Source organism: Nesoenas mayeri (assembly GCF_963082525.1).
Source record: "Nesoenas mayeri genome assembly, chromosome: Z".
NCBI classification, from domain to species: domain Eukaryota; kingdom Metazoa; phylum Chordata; class Aves; order Columbiformes; family Columbidae; genus Nesoenas; species Nesoenas mayeri.
Window position 1 is genome coordinate 9,361,237 of NC_137542.1, and position 18,302 is coordinate 9,379,538.

Consider the following 18,302-nt stretch of genomic DNA (forward strand, 5'->3'; position numbering starts at 1 on the left):
TATTTGACTCCAAGACAACAAATATCAGCTGTCATTTTCCTGAGAAGAGATTCATGTTTATCCAGATTAGAGACAAGCACTTAGTGACATGGACCTGAAGGTCCAGGAGGAACAGGGTTCCACTCCTGCTTTTAATAAACACATTCAAAGTCCCTCTTCTTTCTTTGAGTATTTTAGATCACCTTTTCTGAGCACTGCTGAGGCTCAGTGGTGTGGTGTCTCATCCTAAATCTCCTTTAGCATCTAATTGGGTGTTCAGTGCTTAGATACTTCACTCCAATCAAAATCACTAGAAGATATTCTCATTATCAACTACCTAGTTAGGCTTTTGAAAACCCTACTTGACATCCTACTGTGGGTTTGGAAGCCTACCTTCCTTAAAAAAATTTCTATTGGACCTAATTTTCTTGAAGTTTAGAAAAATGTCCATCTTGTGTCTAATCAGAATATCCCCAAGAGTAACTTGTACTCATTACTCCTTGTCTTTTCTATGTGACTCCTTTTAAAAAGGGAGTCTCCATCTCTTTTGTAGCTGCCCTTTAAATATTGGAACATGGTGATGAGGTCTCCCCTAAGCCTTCTTTTCTTAAGGCTGAACAAACACAGGTTTCCCAGCCTTTCCTCATATGGTGGCTTCCCAGTCCTCAGATCATCTCTGTGGCCCTTCTCTGCACCCTTTCCAGCCTGTCTGCATCTTGTTTTGTATAGTGGGGAACAAAACTGAATGCAGTATTCCAGGTATGGCCCGACAAGCAGAGTAATGACTTCTTTATCTCCTCTGCTGATGCCTTTCTTGATGCAGCCCAGCATCCTGGTGGCTTTCTTTGCCAGAGAAGCACACTGTTCACTCATGTTCATCTTATTGTCCACCAGAACCCCCAGGTCCCTTTCCACAGAACTTCTCCCCAGCAGGGCAGATCCCAGCCCAGGCTGCACTCCTGGATTATGTTTGCCCAGGTACAAGACCTTACACTTGTCCTTCTTGAACTTCATAAGGTTCCTGTTAGCCCACTCTACCAGCCTACCTAGGTCTTCTTACAGGGTGGCTCTCCCTTCTGAAGTGTCCCCTTCCCCACTCAGTTTGGTGTCATCAGCAAACTTCATCAGGGTATGATTGATTTCATCATCCAGCTCATTAGGAAGATGTTATGCAGTGTCAGGGCCAATACTGATCCCTGGGGAACCCACTGGTGACAGGTTACCAGTTTGAAAAGGAGCTATTTACCACCAATCTCTGGGTATGGCCTGTCAGCCAGTTCCCACCCACTGCAGAGACCTCTTGTCTAGACTATAACACGTCCATGTCCCTAGGAAGAGCCTGTGGGAAACCATAGTGAAAGCCTTGGAGAAATCCAGGTACACAACATCCACTGCTTACCCCACGTCAACCGAACAGGTTACTTTATCATAGAAGGTGATCAGATTTGTCAAGCATGACTTGCTCCTGGTGAATCTGTGCTGGCTATTCTCAACCACACTCTTCAACTGACTTGTGACAGCCCCCAGGAGGATGCATTCCATGACTTTCCCTGGGACTGAAATAAGACTGATGGGTCTGTAATTTCCTGAATCCTCCTTTAAGCTCTTTGTCAGATGAAGGTGACATTAGCCTTCTTCCTGTCTTCTGGTACATCCCCCAATCTCTATGACTTCCTAAATATTATGGAGAGTGAGCTTGTCATGATGTCAACCAGCTCTCTTAACACTCTTGGTTGGATATTATCGGGGCCCATCGATCTGTAGGGGTCAAGCTCCTGCAGTAACTCCTTCACCAACTCTTCGTTCACTGATGGTGGGTCTGTGTTAACCTTCCTGTTCCCAAGGCTTGAGGTTAACTGTGCTGGTAAAGACAGAGGTGAAGAAGGTTTTGAGAACCTTTGCCTTTTCAGCATTGTTTGTGATTCCTTCACCTTTACTGTTTAACAGGGGGGGTAATATTCTCCTTCTGTTTCTGTTTATTGGTTACATAACTGAAGAACTTTTCTTGTGGTTTTTGGTATTTCTGTGTTTTTTTGGTATCTTATTTAGGTTGGTACCTCACACCACTCTTATTTCAGTGCTTCAGGATTGTTGAAAAAATCCCCTGCGAATGAGATAAATCATATTGTGTTCCTTTCTGTGTTATTCTGACCTCATATCCCATTAAGCTTAATGACACGTGGTATTTGCTACCCACATTTTTGTAATGTTTTCAAGGGTATTAATTCATACCTGAGGTATTTCAGCTGAGCACTAGAGACAGTTGCTGAACTGAAACAGATTCCCAAAATGGGACATAAAGGCAGATTTATCCCTCCAGTAGCTCACCTGAAGTTCTCTCTGTCAGCATGACCGTACATTGTATCACAGAGAAAACAAAACAACAAAACATAACAAAACAAAACACCCCCCCCACATGCCCAATAAACAAAAAAACCCCACTCCAACAACAAACACCAGAAAAACCCCACACCTTTCAAGTTTGCTCAACAAGAATAGTTCACTTAGACATGTCATAAAACTTCCAGAAGTAGAAGTGAGATGATAAATAAAAGACAGTGCAGTTTGCCAGACACAAAATAATGAAAAGCCGGTTTATTGACAACCCATTATGTGGATTTACCTGGATGGATTTTCTGCATAGAAACTTCTGTACCGATCTCCATCCTTAATTTAGGGTCAGCTGTAAGAGACATTTTGGTTTCTCAGTTGAGGTATTGTAGATACTGTAGGCAAGTCCCAAGAAGAGGTTCAAAAGAGAAGTTTTTGCTTAAACATTAATCTCAGTGATGCTCTCTCTAGTATCTTCCTTTGTATACATCCTTAATTTTTCCCTCTATTAAAACCAACCGAGTTAACAACAACAACAACAAAGTTTTAAAAGTTTAATCAAACTAGCATGTTCAAAATATCAGCTACAAATATGCCCAAAACTCATAATCACCAAATTTAAAAAATTCTGTTGCTCCTTTCTGTTATTTGCATTACTAAAGTCTCTTGTGAGATGAGAACCTCAACATTACAGCTTCAGATAAAGCAAAAAATTAAGACCCATCCTTATTATAGAAGGTTTACTGTATGAAGTTGGCATCCTAACAAATTTGTAGTTTATACTTTTTCATAGACATTAAAAGAAAATGTATAATATTATACTACACAAACTGAGTTAAATAATGGAAATCACTCCTCCCATCTTCCAAAGTGTGTTTTTGTACTTCTTGCAGAAATAAGGCAAGTGACTTTGTTTAGAGTTTCTCATGGACATCCCTCCCCATTTTTAGGCTTTTACTAGCTGCATAAATACTGTGCCGAAATTTTCAAAATTTGTTACTTAATTAGCTGATATATTTCTGAAATTTATTTCATTTTTATTGCCCTAATCAACAAGTCAAAGAGATGGAGAAAGTTTATTTTGAGGCATATTTCTAATTATAGTAACCAAGATTGCTTTGGCTTCTTCAGCTCGTCATGAGTTGAATTCACAGTAGAAAAACACATAATTCCCCTAGGACATTTTAGAAAGTCTTGTATTGGTGGAGATGAACTAAAACAATCTATTCACCAGCAAAGTTTGTCCTAATCTAAAAAGGAGAATGAACCAGAAAAGGCATAATTCAGAAACGCTTTTGGTCCTTAGGACAGAGTTGAATCACTTAGAGAACTTGTAGTGACATGATGTTTTTAGTCTGTTTTTCCATCAGATAAAACAAATGATGTTTCTAATCTGGATTTTATTTTGCCAAAAAGGTTTAGAACCTTTTCAGTTAACTGCAGCTCTATATGACAGTAAGCATCCACCATTCAACCCCAAATTCAACATAGTAAATTCCTGTTCAAAAATAAAGAACTCAAAATTTAGGAAGTTAGAAAAGGATCTGAAGCAGCAGGCTATGAGTTCTTAGGTGCACATCTGGGTTGCAGTTGCTTTTTTTTTTAATCTGAAATCTTAAGAGCTTGGAAATGTCACATTTTTGGTTAAAATGTGTAATGTCAGGAATGCTGGCTTCAGAAAAAAATATTATGAGGCTCACAATACAATAAATAAAAAAGCTGAGAAAGGCATAGCATCCAAGAAAGGTAGAGACATTTTTAATGCTGTCAAGAATCAAAGCAGCAAAACAAATTCTGACCAGCTTTCCTTTACAATGTTTTCTTTTTAATAACAATTTGTTCAATTAAATACCTCACGTTTGATACAATTAATTATAAAAATCATTTTAAAAAACTCCAGATAACAGTAACATAAACAGCTGCATTCAGAGAGGACTTCACTGATTCCCCTTAATGGACAAGAATATCAGTCTCAAGCTGTTCCAATGCATTTGCTTTATGCAGTTTTGAAATTCTAGTAAAAATTAAATCTTTTAGAGTGTTCATAAACTGAAAGGGATTAATATATACATATGCAGAGGAAGCACATGACTCTTGAACTAGAGTTAGGCTGGAACAACACTTCAAAGAAAGAGGCATATGGAACCAACTCCTGTATCTTCACAAGAGGAGACTAAGAACACAGAAATTAAATCTCCGTCTTAATCTCACTGAAAGAACTCATTTAACAAGTAATCATCAGATTTTCTATTTCAGGGCAATATTTTAATTCTAATTCTTTTGTTATTATTCATGGCATGGTTTGCCTTTGTGACTATAGTTTATGAGGCTGCATGGCAAAAAGCTTAATGAAAAAGTTCTGTGAAACTGGCAGACTGTCTGGAAGACAAAGTATCACACTTCAAATGAACTGTCACAAATAGGTGTTTAGTTTTAATTTACTAAAGGTTAATTGTTATCTGATAAAAATCTGTGTTTTGGTGAGCAGGATGGAAAAAAGGAACACAGCTGATCTGCAGGTTTTTTAGGATTTACACAGGCAATACAATCCTTCAAACATTTTAACATACTAAAACTTTATGGATTTAATTTTAGCACTGGAAAATTAATGGGCAACTTTTGATTGATTGAACAGGCCTCATAGCAATGTTCTGTACAATTAAATTGTATGGCATTAAGATGGGTGTGACAGATGTCATGAAACAGGTCCACCAGGAGGCTGGTTGAAAGTTGCCAGAACATTTCAGTTTTTTCAATGCATTTCAGTACCAGCAGAACAAACAGGTGAACTTGAAAAGTTTGGAGGTTTTTGCTATGGCTTGCAAAGATTGATCCTAATAAAGTACGTACTGACTTGAACCTCTGCAGCTCTGCACTATTATGAATATTTCAGACAGTCCACATCACAGAATGCAATTTCCTAAGTCAGAAAATGACACTGGGTTATAACATTTAGGATGGTACTCCCTAATACGTTGATCAAAGACCTGTGTTTCTGCAGACTCTATTTTACGTGTTCTTGCTTCACCAGTATCAAAACAGTAATCCTTTTGGTAAGAAAATAGTGGATATATCTCTAGATATTCCACAGTTTTCAATAGGTTTTTTTTCGTTGTTGTTGTTGTTTTTTTAAATAACATATCAGGATACTGATTTTTTTTTTTTTTTTTTGCAATAGCTTTTGAGCTTCATTTTACATTTTCATGAGGGTACTACCTCCTGTGATGATTCAGTTTCTCAGTGCATATCAAAACATTCAGTATAGACAATCCACGCTCCAGTGAATTGGTGTTCCCACAGTTTTAGCAGATCATGTCCAGTTATTCCACAAGGAAATGATTCTCTCAGAACAACCTGGAATTGACTTTCTTTTCTCTGTGACATGTATAAAAAAAAAAAATTAAAACATTCTCAAAAGTAAAATATTATATCCATATATATTTTCTCTTCCAGTGCCGTGAAAGAATGGACAGAAATATTTAAGATTTATTAGTGAAATAAATAATTATGAAAAATAATGGTGTCCTGTGACTTTGTCACTGATAATTATTAATTTCAAAATGCTATTACAGTGCATGTATAAAATCTATCCTGGAAAACTCAAGCAGCTTCTCAAGACAGATTCCAGACCCGGAACTAGGATTCAAACTTTTGAAAATTTCAGTTTTCTTTCTCCTGTTCCCTGATTACCTGTTTTCTTCAGAAAATGCTTTTCCAGAAAACTGTGAGGAAAACAACAACAACAACAACAACAACAAAATTTTTTAAAGTTGTTCTTAGTATCCCAAAGACACACCTTACTTTGTGTTTTGGTCCCTTTCCCTCCTCTTTATACTTTAGCCTTTCCTCTAATCCAGATGAAGACAACCTAGTCATTTATGACTGACTCAAGCCTACTCCAAATGTGAGTGGTTTCTGCAGTCAGTGAGTATGTATTCATATGACATAATTCTGTAAATTCTCTTGCATGACAAATTCACCTCCAGAAGCCTTGCGACTAGAACCTTTTTAGTACCCTGATTTAAGTTGGAAGATAATCACGCCAAACTTCTTCACTGGAGCTGAACATTGATTCTCCATCAGTAACTTTGTCATCTGCAGGGTCTTGAAATCTTCATTGCTCATTGAGAACGGAGAAAGAATAAGATGGATATCCTCCTTCTTACAGGAAGATAGAACTGCATAAGTAGGTTGACTTTCATATTTTTGTACTGGACACTGATGAGGCCCCACCTCAAATACTGTGTTAAGCCCTCACTACAAGAAAGACATTGAGGTGCATCCAAAGAAGAACAATGAACCTCATGAAGTGTCTGGAGCACAAGGCTTATGATGAGCAGCTGAGGGAACTGGGGCTGTTCAGCCTTGTCACTGTCTGCAACTACCTGAAAGGAGGTTGTAGCATGGAGGGTGTTGATCTCTTCTCCCAAGTAGCAAGTGAGAGGACAAGAGGGAATGGCCTCAAGTTGTGCCAGGGAAGATTCAGATTGAAGATTAGGAAAAAATTCTTCACAGAAAGGGTTGTCAGGCATAGGAACAGGCTGCCCAGGGAAGTGGTGGAGTCACCATCCCTGGAGGGGTTTAAAAGACAAGGTTCTTAGGGACATGGTTTAGTGCTAGAGTTAGGTTATGGCTGGACTCAATGATCCTGAGGGTCTCTCAACTGAAATGATTCTATGATTCTATAAATATCTGCCACTTCAGAGAAAAGTTATCAGCTTTCAGTTCTCCCAAACGTTGTTCATTTTTCAGCCAGCTACTTTGTATCCCTAGACATGTTTTAATTTACTCCACAATAAATCCTTTTGGCTTCTCTATAGTTCAGAACCTCCAGTGATAATATCATCGGGATTTCCGAACTGTTTGCAAAGTTTTGTTCTTTTGTTTTACCACAAAGGTATCCTATAATGGGGTTATTTGCAGAGCATGAATAGCTGAAATCAGCTGGTTCTACTGGGATTAGTGGACATTCACACTCAAATGGCTGAAATTTTTGCAAGCATTAAACCTACATTAGCATCTGTTAATAGCTGTATGAAAGCCAAACCCTGTAAAAGTTTCTTGGTTTGGGACTTTGAACATCAAGGCACTTAAATTGTTAGTGTCTTCTGAAAATCTTGCTAGATAAAGCAAAATGACCTGAGATGCCAGGAAATTACAGAGTGGAAAAATACTGAGTATCCTGTGCATTTAGATTTGAACTAACAAAAGAACATCCCTTGTATTTTGAGTAATATTAATTACTTTTTCTTTCAAACAATAAGGCAGCAAAAAAGCTCTTAGGTCTTTTTTTCAGGGCTCTTATAATCTCCTTCCCACATATAGAAGTAGCCCTTTTACCAGCTAAATAACTTTGTCTTTTACAAACTGCGAAAGCCACTCGATATGTTGATTACAAACTACTGTTGCTGTGATTCAGACATTGGGAAAACTGAGGTCATACATGGCCACCTGCAAGAAATAGCATTAAACAGCCAATTAATAAAAGCCTTATGCATTTTTACATCTATTTTCCATTCAGCACCCAGTCCCTATCACTTACTGCCTTTCACTTCTCCCTTGCTGTTTGCACTTACTATAAAGCTGCCTTTTTGCACTGTGTCTTGACCTCCTGTTCCTGCAATTAACACCCACTGCTAATTCCTCTCAGCTGCAGGTCGTTTTGCTACCACCCCTTTGAAGGGAGCTAGCTGGGGCCCCTCTTTCTCTCAGAGTGCTCAGTTGTTCCTCCCACACCCACACTTTGGCCTTTACACTGCTGGGCGTGGGGGGGAAATAGTTATAAAAAAACCTACTTGCTTCTTAAGTGTGAAAAAATAACCAATCTGTTTCCCAGTGAAAAAGTTGCATTTCCAAAACTCCTCTCCAAATATGACTTGTTCCTCAGAAGCTAGAAAGTCAGACCAAAGAGGCAACAGCACATAAATAATTCAAACACACAAGTCAAAAGAAGACTGGAGAAGAAAGGAAAAGGCTTTCTGTGGGTGCACATAAAACCAGTAGCATCAGTATGTGTGCTCTGGTTTCTGTCAGCTCCTGGCTGAGGTTTGACTTCACCAGGATAAGTCATAAACAGAAATGAGACACAGCCCCTCTCTGTAAAACAGAGAAAGGAAAACTCAGAGTACACATTTGACTGTCTCTTCTACAAGATGATTTCAAATTTCCAGACTATCAAGCACAGAGTATTTAAAAAATAAACAAAACAGCAACAAAAGCTCTACCTATTGAAAGATTGACAATGTACAAAAACATATTGAAAGAAATTTTTATTTCTTAGTAATTATATGAGAGAAAAAGAAATGTTAAGATTTTCCTCTGAAGGAATTCAAGTCCTGATTCTTTTGAAATAAATTCACTACTAGACTCTCATTAAAATAAATAAATTAATAATCCAAGTATCCATTTTTTTGCCAGGCATGTTCAAGTGATACAGGGTGGACTATGTCAAAGCTCATGCGACACAGATCAGTATATGATTAATTTGTTTTGATGGTGAGTTTCTGCAATTAACAGCTCTTCATTGTAAGGGATAATTCCACAGGTTTTAATTCTTAAATGTAATGACTCCATAAGTAGAGTTTCCCACCAATTTCATGATCTTTTATTCTGGTCACAGTAAGAATAAGAATGTATTCTGTAAAACTGCTTGGGGTCAGGTCTTTTTCAGTAATGGGTGCTGGGTGGTTCAGCCAAAAAATACTTTATGACATCAAACATGGAGGAAGTATAACTGTAAGTTAAACATGAAATTTAAATCCAAGAAATCTCTCACTTTGCCTCTTATAACAAATCTACAAATGTTCTGAGAGTTTCCAGAATCATTAGGATTAGGATCTATTCATAATTGTTGACAATTAAAATAATCACTATAACATTTAATATATTTTATTTTTTAGAACAGTTTAAATACCTATGGTCAATTCTACGTTCATAGTATGCCTTAGGACTGTTCACTTTTAATAAAGATTTTAAAGATCAAGAACTAAAGGTCAGCAAGGATTACTGAATGTAAAAGCCTGAAACACATACTCCTAATATTTCCTAGCCTATGGTAACAACTTTGACAAGTAAAATAAACCACAGATGTTTTTAAAAGTTCGTTTGCTGTTCAGACACTAGTTTTGGGGGAGATTTGTTGTGCTTTCCAGAGATGAAAACGTATAGACAGACTAGATCCAGCATTTCTGCAAAACTCAGCCTAGTCTTAACTATCTATTCAATATTTGTGCCACCTCAATAGAACAAGATAGCAATTGTTAATCACTTTATCACATGGTAAACCTGAGTTTCTCTCCTTCAGCTCTCTCCCTGTTACTCTGCTCTGGGGTTTGTTTCCTTCCCAATGTACGTCTCCTTCTCTCCCCACCAGTCCAAGACCCTGTGCCATATTCCAGACTGACATATATTGCTGTCTGTTGTCTGTTTGCCACAGACAAAAAATGAGGTTTATAGCTGGTACTGTGCAGCTTTGGTCACCTTTCCCAGCCTGCTCCTTCTTCAGCTTTTTGGGGACTACAGCGTGGGGGAAGAAAGGGATGTGCTTAGTTTTGGTCAGAGAGTGGTGGCTAGCTTGTGATTTGCACTCCTAGACACAACCTGCTGCCCAATTTTGGGGCTGAAAAGGGAGATTTTTTTTTTTTTATGATTCATATGAAGAAAAGGTCCAAATTTTTATTTTTCAGCAGGAAAACTGTGTTGCTCCTGCTGCAAATACAAAACACAGTTTCTATATTCTTCATGTTCTTTTGATAGAGTGAAAGGCACTTAGTTTAAAGGGAGGAGGTGAAAGTAATGACTTGCTCTTGGACGTCTTCCTCAGGCTCCAACTTGTCAACTACCACTCCTTCAAACAAACCAACAAACAAACAGAACAAGAAACAAACAAAACCCCCAACCCCTCTCTGCACCCCCCCCCAAAAAAAGAACACAAACAAAAAAAATCAAGCAAACAAACAAACAAAAACAAACAAAACCTAAACAAAGCAAAACTAAAACAAAAAGAAAACCCACAAAACAAAACAAAAAGAATGCTTTTCTCATAGCACAGAAAATTGCTGGTTTCGTATCTGGGCTGACAGAGTTTCCGAGGGCCAGCAGACTGCTGGCAGCTCCCACAGGAGCTGCTCACTGACACAAATGCACCTGGGGAAACCTCTACCCCACAATTAGATGTTGTTCTCACTGATACAGCAACAGCAGAGGCTTCTCAAGATGCAGAGGCGGGCTGCCATGAACTCCAGAGGATGCGCTGCGATGGGCATTGCTGTCCTGCTGTCCACAGGTTTCAGATCAGCTTAGTTCTTCCTATAGTCTGTACTTTTTCTGTCTCTTCCCCCACCAGCTATGTCTGCATGAACTAGTTTATTCCTGTGATTTTTTCTTATCCTCTTTCTTCTCCAGGTGATACGAAGGAGACCTGTACTCACAAACCTGACAGCAAGAAAGGATTAATGCCACAGAACTTCATAGCACGGATTTAAGTAGTGTGTATATAACCCTTACCCCTCGAATACAGAGTAGTAGTATTTATTTTAGTTTAAATTATTTACACCCTCACAGACTGCATTTTTGAAGGAAGAACCCAAAAGGCAGCTTTTGCCTGTTCTCAAGATACGAGGGAAAAAATGTTGGGTTTTTTATTTGAAAAAACAACAATTGAAACAACAAAAAAAAGCAACAACAAAGCACTCCCACAAACCCATCTACCCCACGGTAGCTGAACACTTCTGCCATCATACTGAACAAAACCATCGTCTGGTGTCACGTCCCAGAGATTATTCTTGTCTGGGACAGCTTAAGCAGAATGAGGTTCCTAAGTGGGAAATTTAGGGTACCGAGAGGCTCATCATGTAAACAGTTTTTCAGTCCTAAAGGCACAGCTGCTGTGGTACCGTCTGGAAAAAGGAACATATCGGCTGTGACAATTAGTAACAGCTTTGCTTACGGTGCGCTCACAGCACAGGGGGGACTTTGTCACGTTCTGAGCACAAGTTCTATCTGTATCTGAAGGCTCCAGTGCTCTCATGCCATCAGGGAAATGATAATAGTCCTACATACATATGTTTGCAGTGTAATTAGAATAAATCCTCTTTTTATTCTAGCCATTTATGCCACATTAAAAGTAATCATTTAAAAAAGAAAGGAAATATGCAAGGTGGAGGATGAGCAGCTACTCCTGCCTTCCTGCCTGTTTTGAGCAAACACGGTATGGTATGCTCTGCTTCCTTCCGAGCATGTACCACTGCCACATTCTGGACAGAAACATGACCATGGGAGGGCAAAGGGCACTGTGCATGGATCCAACAGCCATATGTCAACACAGTTCTTCAGAAGAACAGGGGAAACCACACCAGGCTGCTCTAGAGGGCAAGTGCGGCAAGCAGGCGCAGAACAGAAAGGAGTTGGCAGTCCCTGGCTCAGTTAAGTCACCGGCCTGAATTGCAACCTCCGGCAAATTTTATGCCCTATTTTTTTGTCTCTATAAAGGGAGTTTCTAGTCCCACTGGAGGTAATAACTCAATACAAGTGATAAAACAAGATTCATGTAAGAAACATTCCTAAGCAGGAAGAGAATGGAAGTTTGAAAAAACCCTGATGGTCATTTGAGCTCCCATTAATGTAATTATTTAGCATGCTACAGCAATCTGGGACTCCTCACACCAGCAACTGGAAGGGCAATATTCTTTAGGAGGGTACAGTTCAGCTGAGACTTTGGCAACACATTGCTTTGTTTTTCAACATTTGAGGTATTCATAACCTGAAAGATAAAAAGAGATTTTTAAAAGTGGGGGGAGAAACTGTATTCAAATCTAGGGGAGCAGACAAATTGGGTGATAGGTTTCATTTTTCTAAACACTGATTTAAAAAAAATAGAGATAAAAGCAACAACAACAAAACAACCCCGTAATGCACAGTGTGTCTAATAGGCAGTGAAAATCATCTGTGCTGTCATAAGCAGCTTTTCATGGCAGTCATAATGGATACCACAAAATCGTTTGCTTCAGCTTTGTGCGACAGTCTGTACACGCACTGGTTAAAAGAATAACGTTACAGAATCCCAAGCTCTTTTGCTACTGTACCTTTCACACTTTCTGTTGCTCTACTTACATCTACTTTTTTCTTTTCACCAATAATCAAGAATGCACATTGTGCATAGAGATCAACCTACTAATTCTCCTGATCTGGGAATCAATCATTAGATCAGTTTGAGGACCTGTGAAACAGCCAAAAAGCCACTGAGGTAAGACATCTCTTCCATAACTTACTGAAATGTATAGGGAAGGATAAGCATTCTACCTCACTGATAATTATTTATGTAGCATGAATAAAATGCTTAAACCCCCCCCAACAGCAAAAAAACCCAACAACTTAGGAAAATCTATACTCCACATCCTGATTTCAACTCTTTTTTTTTTTTTTTTTTTTTTCAAGGGCCAAAATTAACACAAGTATTTTATTTATTTTTTTACAGACATTCACAAAGAGGGAAAAAAAAAAGATTGGGAGGGGAGAGAAGTTTGTTCTTAAACAGCCTATGTTCACTTATATGAGATCTTTAGAACCATACTCTTAAAAGAAAAACATAATCATAATATATTCCTTTCTCATTGTTATGTTCCTGCACTCAGGCACAGAAGGCTGCTAATACCCTGTTACACTGGTAGTGAAACTTCATCTTTGAAGGCTGGAAAACAAAATTCCTCCAATCTTAGCTTATTATGATGGCAATTAATTAGCTATTCAATTTAAGTCTATAGACAGATTAGTTTTAAATAGCTGAGCACCAGGAAGAGCCATATATGACAGACGGAGCAGCTGGGAAGAAAAGGCTTGACTATAAACTGGAAAGCCACTGAATTCTCTTTCCCTCTGACAAAACAGAGTAACTACAGTGTCTAATTTCTCTGCAAAGCAAAAGTCCTCCAGACAGAACCATGGAGAGAAGAAAATTAAAGTAGAGGTGAAAGTTAATTTCCTTAAATGTTGAGCTCATGTGGCATGTGTTGTAAGCTCCAAATAATACATCGTTATAACATCCTACCTGCTTGAACAGTTTATGTCAAACAACAGGTTTTAGTTCTGTTTTTCCACCAGTTAAAGAAGGTTTTCCTTCTTCCCATGCAGGGGCAGAAACTACTCTATAATAAGGTCATCACTTACCACATATTTGTGTGTTTGCTAAGTTATTTTTTGAGGCTTAAGTTAAAAATCTCAACCTCCAGGTGAAGCAGAAGGTATATTACATGTAACTTTTAAAAGCTGCCCCTAGTAAAGGAACACAGATGCCTGCAATCCTGTCATTAATGTTTGGAACATTAAAAAGCAAGTAATCTGAGCTTGGAATCCACTCTATTCTAAATGGCCAAATTTACCTGGATACACTCCTAATTGAAAGGCTGGCTGGTCACCAGCACAGCACAGCGGCTGCTTTTTGAAGGCACCTGTTTGCTGCTACTGCTGTTTATCTTTTCATAAATGAATGTGCAGATTCTCCAAAATACTGCTGGAAGGATGATTGCTTTTCTCATTTCATGCATACTCATGCAGAGGATCTCCTGCTATGCTATAATTTCACCAGTCAGGTGTAGGTAAACAAAACAGAGAGGAAGATCTGCCATAAACAGACAATCTTTTCTGAAGGCACCTAAAACCAAACTGGGTGAACCAGCTTCTCTATATGACAGCACTGGATGTTGCTCTTGCATTTTACACCCCCATTACACTTAAAATAATCTCTCTTCTTATGCTCTGATATTTTAACTCGTTCAACAAACAACCATCAAATTATGCTGATAGGTACCAAGTTAAAAATAAATGCATAGTATTTATCATACTTGTTTAGTATATAAATAACTTCGTCAAAATAAGCATGCATTACATTTGAGTTATATCTTGCTTATATACTAGGACTGTAAAAAGTCTTTCCTGATGTCTAGATCAGAAAGTTGATTTAGTAGGTTTTTATGTTTGCTAATTACTTCACTAAGCTAAATAGCTTATTATCTCAGGATAGAGGATTGTTAAGTGACCAAGGCAATAACTTGGGACAACAAACCTGAATTCAAACCCCAGCTCGCAATGACCTCAGATAAACTGCTGAGCCTCATTTCATCATTTGTGAAAATGCAGCTTACTACATGCAGGGGAGATGTCAGGTGACATACATTAAGAAATGCAGCTCCCTCATGTGCCAGATACAATAAATACTGCTATATCTGGAACTTCATTAAAGTAGCCAAGTTCTGGAAACATGTCAGCTTTTAAGATGTCCTGAGCAGACTTTGAAAACAGGATGGATTTTCAAAACGTTCTGGTGCTGAATGCCTAATACAAGTCATTTAACATTTTCAATCACCATTTTAACTGAGGATCCAGTTTTTAGTGTTAAGTAACCTTTAGTAATGTTGTCAAATCACATAAATGTCCAAATCCCACTAATGGTGCAGAGTCCTAATTTCAAAACTTTTCAAGTCATCCATAAAGTTTTCCTCAACATTTAATCATCATGACCTAGCAATAATCACAGTATTATCACAGCATCACTGCAACTGGACGGGACCTCTGGTCCAAAAGCTCCTGCCCAAACCAGGGTCAGCCATGGGGTCAGTTCAGGATGCTCAGGGCTTTTTCTGATTTGGGCTTGAAACCCTTCAAGAATGGAGATGGTACAATTTCTGAGAGTGGTCTGACATGCTTCTCTTTTTCTCAAATGTTGTATACAAAGCTTAGAGCCCTTACCTGTGGTGGAGAAATCCACTCTGTTAGACCTTGTGATTAGGTGGTTACTTAGAGAAGTGTTGCTTTGTACTGGTCTAGGATCCAAGAGAAAACTCCAAGCTCATGTGAATTTCCACTGTTATCCATCTCCTGGAGAAGAGATCTCTCGTGTATGAGAGCTTCAAATAAGTGAGTTACTCCTCTCCTGTTTTACTACAGCTCTGCACAAAATTTTTATTTTAATTAAGTAAATTCTAAGTATTTTTCTTTTCAGTCATATTAATGATCCAGAAAAACAGAAAAGCCTCACAAATTGCTTACTAAACAGCAGCACATGCTAAAGGTTATGCCAACTGACCTGAAGGATGGTTCTGGGAAGGTCTCGGGTATTTCTTAGGTTTGGGGCTGGTTTTGTTTGGTTTTGGTTTGTTGGTTTGTTTGTTTTTTTGCTTTTAAATTCATGTTAGCTGACACATGCCTTGGCCCATTACTGTAACCTCTAGAGACTACTCTTGTACACAATTTGGACCTTATGGGAAATGCAGTTTTTCAGCTATTGCAAAAATTAGAAGAGAAGAAGAATCTTTCTAGATGTATCTTTTTATATTCAAGACATTATGACTTTAACTCAGCCTACACTAAGTATCAGTACATACTCAAGGAGAGGGGACCTCCCTGTGTTTACATTCATGTGTCTTTCTCCATACACTCTTCTTTCTGGAGGGAGCTTCTTGTCGGTAATGAGACTGACGTGAGAATTGTGAGAGCAACCACAGGCACCACCCTCTTTGCAAGAAGTAGAGGAAAATTGAACTAAACAAGCCTGTCTGATAGTCTATCAGCTAATCCTCTCCACTTCCAAATAATTAATCAAACAGCTAACAACCCCATATTACAACAATAAGAAAAGCAAAAACTACAAGAGAATAAACATGTACAATAACTAATGACTGCTTTCTCAAGTCTGAAATAAAGCTTTTCCAAGTCTCCCTCAGACTTCCTGAGGACCGTGCAAGGGTTTTTGGTAGCTACCTACTTCTGTAACAAGATGTCATTTACGGTTATGATTTACTGTGTCCCAAGGCTCCACTTCACATCCTGTAAGTGGAAAGCTCTCATCCAGTTGAAGACAGGCCAGCCTGCCCATCATCCGCTCCTGTTGGCCACTCTCACTGAGCTCCAGTTACATCTGTTTTTTTACGAAGAGTACGTATAACATGGAGAACCTACAATGCCTGACAAGCATTAATTTAATTTACTACCAGATAAAAAAGATACACATACTGAGAAAAAAAAACAAAACACCACAACACAAAAACAAACAAACAAACACACACAAACACACACACAAACAAACAAAAACAAACATTAAACCACCTCTTCTTCCCCTTCTCACTCCTTCTCTCCAGACTCCTCTTCCTTGTAAGAGGGGCTTGGGACAGCCTCTGCCACCTATAGACTACTGGCTATACCAGATGTCCATTTTCTGCTACCTTCTCCAGTCTGGATAGTCCTAGTCTATTTATCTGCTCTATACTTTTGGTCATGATTGTTGCCATTCTCTTAATCTTTTTTTTTCTTTAATATTATACAGTTTTTCAGGTGGGAGGGACTGGAGTGGCTTGAAGTATTTCAGATCTGGACCTATGGTAGATTTAAATGTCAGTGTTATTTAATTTTTTTCTCTCCTTATAACTTGTAACCAATTCAATTTTCTAATAGTTTCTGAACACAGTTGTTCTGTGCCAGCAGCTGTCACACCTCCAAGATCTCATTCCTCAGCAATAACCACCCATCCCTCTGTAGGTGACATCAGGATTGTTTTCACACTTGTATCGCTTTACTTTTGTCTACACTGCATTTTATCTACTATGTTTTTTCCTCCAACTACTTCATGCAGCTCATTGCAGATGGTCTTTATTGCCATTGTCAGCCAAAAACCACAAGATCATCCATGATCGTGTCAACTAGCTGGGATTCGGCACAAATTTCAGTTCTTAGGGTCTGCCGTTGATACATTCTAGCTGCAGAGCCAGAGATAGTAACAGCTTTTTTATTATGCAATTGGTTTTGCATCTCTTTATGGGAGAATACACTAAAAACCTCCTCTAGACAAAGGAAGCTCATGGAAACTGCAACAGCTATATGTGCTTGAACGTGAGAACACTGATTTGAGACCAAAAAAAAATAAAATACTTATATGTAGTGCAAAGGTAATACCATCTGAGCAAAAGATGTAACTTATTTCTAGAAATATCAAATTTACACATCTTCCTGGGTGGGACAATCGTGACTACATACCACACAATAACACTAAACGAAAAGGACACCAACACTGTAACTTCTATCCCCTGTCTGTAAGCACAATGAATATCATACGCTCTTCCAGTTTATCAATAAACTCACTAAGTTCAAAATAATTTATTCCTCTTTTTTTTTTTTTTTTTTTTTTTTTTTTTTGATTCCTACTCTCACATTTTCTTCTCCTCTGCTCTGCCTTCGGGTAACCATGAAACACAATCACTTGCATGCATAAGAAACTTCTAATAGGAAGGGAGGGACGGAGGGAGGGAGGGAGGGAGGGAGGGAGGGAGGGAGGGAGGGAAGAAGAAAAGAAGGAAGGAAGGAAGGAAGGAAGGAAGGAAGGAAGGAGCTTGATGCTCCCTCCCCAACCGTCCTCCATAAGTCAACAAGGCATATGAAACAAATAGCATTCCACCCAGGAAATAACTGTCTTTTATAATCAATTTATGGTCAGAAACACAACTCTTCTAGGCACCAGGTACAGGTCAACCATTTAGGCCAAAGATTGACACCTTGAGACCTTGGCCAAAATATAGAGAACACTGTGAAAGCACATTCTTGAGCATGGGAGAAAGCTAAACTTTTTGTGCTGGACAGTTGTCAAAAACCTATTTGATGCAGTAAAAGCACCTTTAGTACAAAACATTCTGTCTTCATCCACAGACAGAACAAATCCAAAGCAAATCAGTGTGTCTTTTCTGAATTACTTATTCATTGGTGTTAGGAAACAATCTCTGAAGACAACATTATCTATCAGTCTTACAGAATCTTTCACAAATTCTCTACTCACAATACTCAGTTCTCTTCTGAGGAATTATTTCAATCTAGGAAAGGCTCACTGATTTTATACAAAACATAATACATAATAGCTTAAAAGCAATCATTCTCCTCATGATCTTGACAAATGCGGACTCTGACTTCAGATCTCATGTCAGGCATTGAATGAGTAAAAACCAGCAGAAATTAAA